This window comes from Salvelinus fontinalis, chromosome 13 (assembly GCF_029448725.1).
Source record: "Salvelinus fontinalis isolate EN_2023a chromosome 13, ASM2944872v1, whole genome shotgun sequence".
Classification (NCBI taxonomy): Eukaryota; Metazoa; Chordata; class Actinopteri; order Salmoniformes; family Salmonidae; genus Salvelinus; species Salvelinus fontinalis.
The window spans coordinates 51828268-51835334 of NC_074677.1; the positions used below are offsets into that span (position 1 = coordinate 51828268).

Genomic DNA, 7067 nt, shown 5'->3' on the forward strand with positions numbered 1-7067 from the left:
ATATAGATCATCTCAGCAGGTGATGGACCAGAGAGAGACACCCAGGCCAAATTCACCCTGAAGATCAAGACTGATCCGAGGCATGCCACTCAGCTGGTGGAGATGCTTGTGGGGCGTGTCTGACGCTTAGAGGGAGCTGTCCCAGATAACCCACTGGCACCCCTTACTTCAGTCACATTACCCACTGTGGTGTCACCCACTGATATGATGGCATCACCTGCACCTGCATCACTTCCTGTACCCACTGAAAACATGCTAAAAAACAGTTTGTCCCAGCCCACTCCCCACCGGTGCCCATGCCCAAGACAAAAAGTCCCCATTCATACTACCTCAACACTCCTAACAGACCACAGCCATCAGAGCAGTTTCCCCTCAGATGAGGGGGAGGAGGAAGAAGATGAATCTGAATATGAGGATGATGTTTCTGAGTAATCCAGCATCACCTATTAACCTGATTCATCTTGAGAGGGCAGTCTCAGACCCAGTCAAACAAAGCTAAAGACCATAATCCACTGTGAATAAATAGAAAAAATACATATTTTAAATTATTCTAAGTAATGGAGTGATGCATTGAATCTTTTTGATATTGGATTATTATTGAGAAGATGGATATAGGCTACCTACCTCCTTGTAGCTTAGCTAATTGAGTTGGAGGCAAACAGTTGGTTACAGTTTTAATACCATACATTAAGCACCTTGTTTTTATATTGGCACTGCTGCGAAAGGTTGATGGGCACTGCCAGTCGTCTGATATTAGATGCGCTGTGGCACTGGAGAAGCCTCCTGCATCCTGATCACCAGAGATGTCTGAGAGCTCCACCGTCTACACAGCTCCGCTCAAACGTCCTCCCTGCCATGCAGTCGGTGTCCCCTGTCACCAAAGCCATATTCATTGCTTTGTTTCTCTTCGCCATCCTGCTCATTCTATACGTCATCCTCTGGTATATATGCCGAGACGCCGACAATGACTACATTTAAACAAGCGAAGGTCACTTATCGAGGTAACAGAACTGTCCAAGGTAAGGAAACGGTATTGATCGAACTGCTGCCATTTAAACGGGGCTTGTAATGGCATCAATGGCTTTTGTTGGACAGTGGCATTTGGTGACATTCCTTGTAATATTGTTTGTTTTTAGCCAACACATTTATGAATTGATGCTACCGGACGTTTTCCATTGTGTGCTTTTAGGCTACTTGTTGAATGACAGCGGATGTTGCGTCTTCCAAATGAAAGGTTGATGTTTTAGCTCCTATATCAATTTGGTAAGTCCATCGTTAACAGTTCGATATTTTTAATTGAACAATCTCTGTTTTATTCAGTCATTTTGAACATGTCATTTTTTTTTACAAGGTCAAAAGTGGACAACAATAGGCCTATAGGCTGTATGGGTTTATCCATTAAGATGAGATTTTCTGTGTCAAAATATTACCTTTGTGTTGTATTTCATCCCACTCTGTAAAATGTAGAGAAGATAGCCTATGTAAAATTGAGTACGTATAAGGTAGAGCTAGTGATGGTGTTCTGACCCCCTACAGATGCAGCTCCATGGACAGGTGAGGACGACCCCACCCCACCCCAGGCCTACATACCTATGGCATAGATAGAAGAAGCCTGTCCAACCATTGCCAAAGAGACTGTTGGGCTCAGTGGGATTCATCAGACTTAGCGGTCAAACTGGGACATGCTCTAACAGTGTGGTAAGATGTGCTTGGAGGCCACAGATGAGAGGAAGAGGAAGATGGCAGAGAGCAGTCACTGCCAAGTGTAAACAACCAGGGAAGAGGGTGACTTCATAATCACCCTTCTCTCTGGTGGACTGTCCACCTAGAGGATGGCTCAGCTTGGCCTTAGGATATAACCCGAATACATTGTTAAATATACTCTGTGTAATGGTTACTACACCTGTCACATTGCTGTATGCTTTCCGTCTGTGATGGTGGTATTGTGATAATGAAATTGTAACATGTTGAGCTTAATGCTATCCTAGTTGTCTAATAAATGTTTTATTTGGCAAGTTATGCAGCAATTTCTGTTAGACAATACATTTTTCCGTAAAGATCCTATGGACCCTATAGATACCTCCTTCACATAGCTTGGGCTTATAAATACTAATGATGATGGTACTACCTTCATGTTATATTGCCTTATAGACCTGCATTCAAAGCAGACACTTTTTTTTAGCTTTGAATCTGAATGTGTGGTCAAGATGACTTTGTTACATTTTCATCAGTACTTAATAATATGTACAGTTGAAGTCGGAAGTTTACATACACTTAGGTTGGAGTCATTAAAACTCGTTTTTCAACCACTCTACAAATTTCTTGTTAACAAACTATAATTTTGGCAAGTCGGTTAGGACATCTACTTTGTGCATGACACAAGTAATTTTTCCAACAATTGTTTACAGACAGATTATTTCACTTATAATTCACTGTATTACAATTCCAGTGGGTCAGAAGTTTACATACACTAAGTTGACTGTGCCTTGAAACAGCTTGGAAAATTCCAGAAAAGGATGTCATGGCTTTAGCAGCTTCTGATAGGCTAATTGACATCATTTGAGTCAATTGGAGGTGTACCTGTGGATGTATTTCAAGGCCTACCTTCAAACTCAGTGCCTCTTTGCTTGACATCATGGGAAAATCAAAAGAAATCAGCCAAGACCTCAGAAAAAAAGATTCTAGACCTCCACAAGTCTGGTTCACCCTTGGGAGCAATTTCCAAATGCCTGAAGGTACCACGTTCATCTGTACAAACAATAGTACGCAAGTACAAACACCATGGGACCACGCAGCAGTAAAACAAGTCCTATATTGACATAACCTGAAAGGCTGCTCAGCAAGGAAGAAGCCACTGCTCCAAAACCGCAATAAAAAATCCAGACGACGGTTTGCAACTGCACATGTGGACAAAGATCGTACTTTTTGGAGAAATGTCCTCTGGTCTGATGAAACTAAAATATAACTGTTTGGCCATAATGACCATTGTTTTGTTTGGAGGAAAAAGGGGGAGGCTTGCAAGCCGAAGAACACCATCCCAAACGTGAAGCACGGGGGTGGCAGCATCATGTTGTGGGTGTGATTTGCTGCAGGAGGTACTGGTGTACTTCACAAAATAGTTGGTATCATGAGGAAGGAAAATGATGTGGATATATTGAAGCAACATCTCAAGACATCAGTCAGGAAGTTAAAGCTTGGTCGCAAATGGGTCTTCCAAATGGACAATGACCCCAAGCATACTTCCAAAGTTGTGGCAAAATGGCTTAAGGACAACAAAGTCAAGGTATTAGAGTGGCCATCACAAAGCCCTGACCTCAACCCTGTAGAACATTTGTGGGCAGAACTGGAAAAGCGTGTGCGAGCAAGGAGGCCTACAAACCTGACTCAGTTACACCAGCTCTGTCAGGATTAATGGGCCAAAATTCATGCAACTTATTGTGTGAAGCTTGTGGAAGGCTGCCCGAAATGTTTGACCCAAGTTAAACAATTTAAAGGCAATGCTACCAAATACTAATTGAGTGTATGTAAACTTCTGACCCACTGGGAATGTGATGAAAGAACTAAAAGCTGAAATAAATCATTCTCTATACTATTATACTGACATTTCACATTCTTAAAATAAAGTGGTGATCCTAACTGACCTAAAACAGGGAATTTTTACTAGGATTAAATGTCAGGAATTGTGAAAAACAGAGTTTAAAAATATTTGACTAAGGTGTATGTAAACTTCCGACTTCAGCTGTACATACAAAGCTAAAGACCATAATCTACAGAGGGTAGTGCGAACGGCCCAGTACATCACTGGGGCCAAGCTTCCTGCCATCCAGGACCTCTATACCATGCGGTGTCAGAGGAAGGCCCTGAAAATTGTCAAAGACTCCAGTCATCCTAGTCATAGACTGTTCTCTCTGCTACCACACGGCAAGCGGTACCGGAGCGCCAGGTCTAAGTCCAAGAGGCTTCTTAACAGCTTCTACCCCCAAGACATAAGACTCCTGAACATCTTATCAAATGGCTACCCAGACTATTCACATTCCCCCCCCCCCCACACACACCACTGCCACTCTATGTTGTCATCTATGCATAGTCACTTTAATTAACTCTACCTACATGCACATACTACCTCAACTAGCCAACTAGCCGCCCCCGCACATTGACTCTGTACCGGCACCCCCCTGTATATGTTATTTTTTACTGCTCCTATTTAATTACTTGTTACTTTTATCTCTTATTCTTATCCATATTTATTTTAACTGCACTGTCGGTTAGGGGCTCGTAAGTAGGCATTTCACTGTAAGGTCTACACCTGTTGTATTCGGCGCATGTGTCTAACAACATTTGATTTGTTTTATACAGTATATAATATATTCCCAGAGCAGATGTCTGTATGTTTTAAGTATTCTACTGATGACTATGCGCAGATGAGTTATTTAACCTCTGGTGACCCCCTATTGGTCTGTACTGTTCTTTAATCCTGTAGAGAGAACCCCACAGAGACACAGTGGGGTATGAAGAGGCTGCACACACCCTTTGAGGAGTCTCCTGGCTAGGTAGAATAAGCCGCGCAGTGTTGCAGCTCTCCACGGCTCCATGTTTCTAATGGGATTTCTTCGGAGGATAAATGGACCTCTGGAAATTGCCTCTGAAAATATACTTCTCTCTGAGATCAGTGGCCCACACCTGCACAGAGCCATTAATAGACTTCCCATGACACAGTTTCAGTCCTACCAGACTCCAGTTAATACATTTCACAGACTAAAGATAACATTCAGCCTAGATTAAATCAACACCTATAACAATAAATACGTGTTTTGTTCACCAAGTCAGCGTCTAATTTACAATAGTTTTATGATCACTCCTTTGCAAAACAAATTCATGCCTCCATAAGTTTGTTTGAAAGAACATACACTGAGTGTACAAAACATTAAGAACACCTTCTCTTTCGACATAGACTGACCAGGTGAATCCATGTGAATACTATGATCCCTTATTGATGTTACTTGTTAAATCCACTTCAATCAGTGTAGATGAAGGGGAGGAGACAGGTTAAAGAAGGATGTCTAAGCCTGGAGATAATTGAGACATGTTGTATGTGTGCCATTCAGAGGGTGAATGGGCAAGACAATAAATGTAAGTGCCTTTGATTGGGGTATGGTAGTAGGTGCCAGGCGCACCGGTTTGTGTCAAGAACTGCAACGCTGCTGGGTTTTTCAAGCTCAACAGTTTCCCGTGTGTATCAAGAATGGTCCACCACCCTAAGGACATCCAGCCAACTTGACACAACTGTGGGAGGCATTGGAGTCAACATGGGCCAGCATCCCTGTGTAACGCTTTCAACACCTTGTAGAGTCCATGCCCTGACGAATTGAGGTTTTTCTGAGGGCGAAAGGGGGGAGGGTGGATCGCAATGTTAGGAAGGTGTTCCTAATGTTTGGTATACTCAGTCTATATTTTAGTTGCAACACTGCCGCTCTGCCACCTCTCAATTGAGCACATGCCATGCAATACCACTAGATGGCGATATAACGTGTTATCACTTTGACATGCACACAAAAAGGTTTTCACCTACCCTGTCCACATAGTAAAAGTGAATTACCTCATGTAACTGAACAATTATAGTCAGCAAAAAAAAGTTCACACTACAATATACACTTCCAAGTATTTATTATAGTACCATTCAACCCATTCAGACCTGATGAAAGGTCAAAACCTTCTTATAATAGACACACTAGGGAGCATTTTTTCTAGTGTGCAGAGTCTTTTTTGCTGATGAACATTTGTGTACGGCACCTGCTCAAAACCGTTGGGTATGCAAGTGTTCCACCATTTTTCAATATAACTGCTTGAAATGTTCTGTTTTACTCCAATGTCACTTTCAGGGTTGGTCTGTTTCAACTAAATGTTATCTTCTGAGCTGCCTCGAGTAGATAGTAACTCATTACCCTCTGGCTGTGCTATAGAGTGTAAATATGATTAAATAAATACCCTTTGCGGTGTTGGGAGAATGACCACCTGGTTTGTGTTTGTCCTGGTATTTCTCCTCTGTACTGTTTCACCAACGGACATGCCCAAGGCCACAGAAGCAGCTGAGCACTTCCCACAGCATTGGGGCTCTCTGTCCAGGACACATGATAAAGACCACATACTGGTCTACTCTCACCAGGTTACATGAAAGGAGTAATAGTAACACTCTCCATGCTCTGTGTCTAATTTTACCATCATATAATGGACTCATACCAGTGAGGGCCCAGTGAGGAGTCAGAGGAGTTATACAGCCAGACAATCCCGCCGTTCTACTATCACTCAGGAACACTTCTCTACTAATTATTCACAAACCGCCAGAGACAGAGGACAGCTACACACACACACACACACACACACACACACACACACACACACACACACACACACACACACACACACACACACACACACACACACACACACACACACACACACACACACACACACACGGTTCGGTTCAATAGCTCAGGGAACAGAGGCACTGATGTGACAAGACTGCTGAGGAAAGCATAGCTAGCGCCTCAGGGATGTGTCAGAGTGACAGACTGGCTCACACACTCATAGCCACATACACGTGGACCCACACGCACATACACACGCACACACACACAATTGTCAGATTTTGATCTCGCATGTTTTGTGATAGCGCATGACCGGTACATACCTAGATGGAATGTGGCTGTTATGTAGTCATTATATAACATCAGAGGAATCAAATTATTGAGTCCAACAATCAGTTTGGGAGCCAAAGCCCTGACTCACACAGCTGAGTTCACTAGGCATTCAGCATTGATGAATCATTTGTTACTAATTGAAATTCACTGATAATTAATAAGGCAATACACTTGAAAAGGCCCAGCCTCCATGGGGTGTAAGCACAGAGCACCCGGTCAGCATGATGCGTAAAGAGCAGATGCTTGGGGGGGGGGGGGGGGGGGGGGGGGGGGGGGGTGTTTGTTCTTCTAGTTAATGTTTAATTTAGGAGGGGCTGTGTTGAAGTACAGGGTCAGGGGGGAAGGCAGAGCTACAGAACACCTCTCAGC

General features: G+C 43.1%; 1 long non-coding RNA gene across 1 annotated transcript; it reads left to right on the forward strand.

Annotated features, from left to right (window-relative positions):
- The first annotated feature begins 753 nt into the window (after positions 1-753).
- On the forward strand, positions 754-5997 carry LOC129868953 (uncharacterized). Its single transcript, XR_008761841.1, has 3 exons — positions 754-1019; positions 1190-1263; positions 1537-5997. It is a non-coding gene; the product is annotated as an uncharacterized LOC129868953 (long non-coding RNA).
- The last annotated feature ends 1070 nt before the right edge of the window (positions 5998-7067 follow it).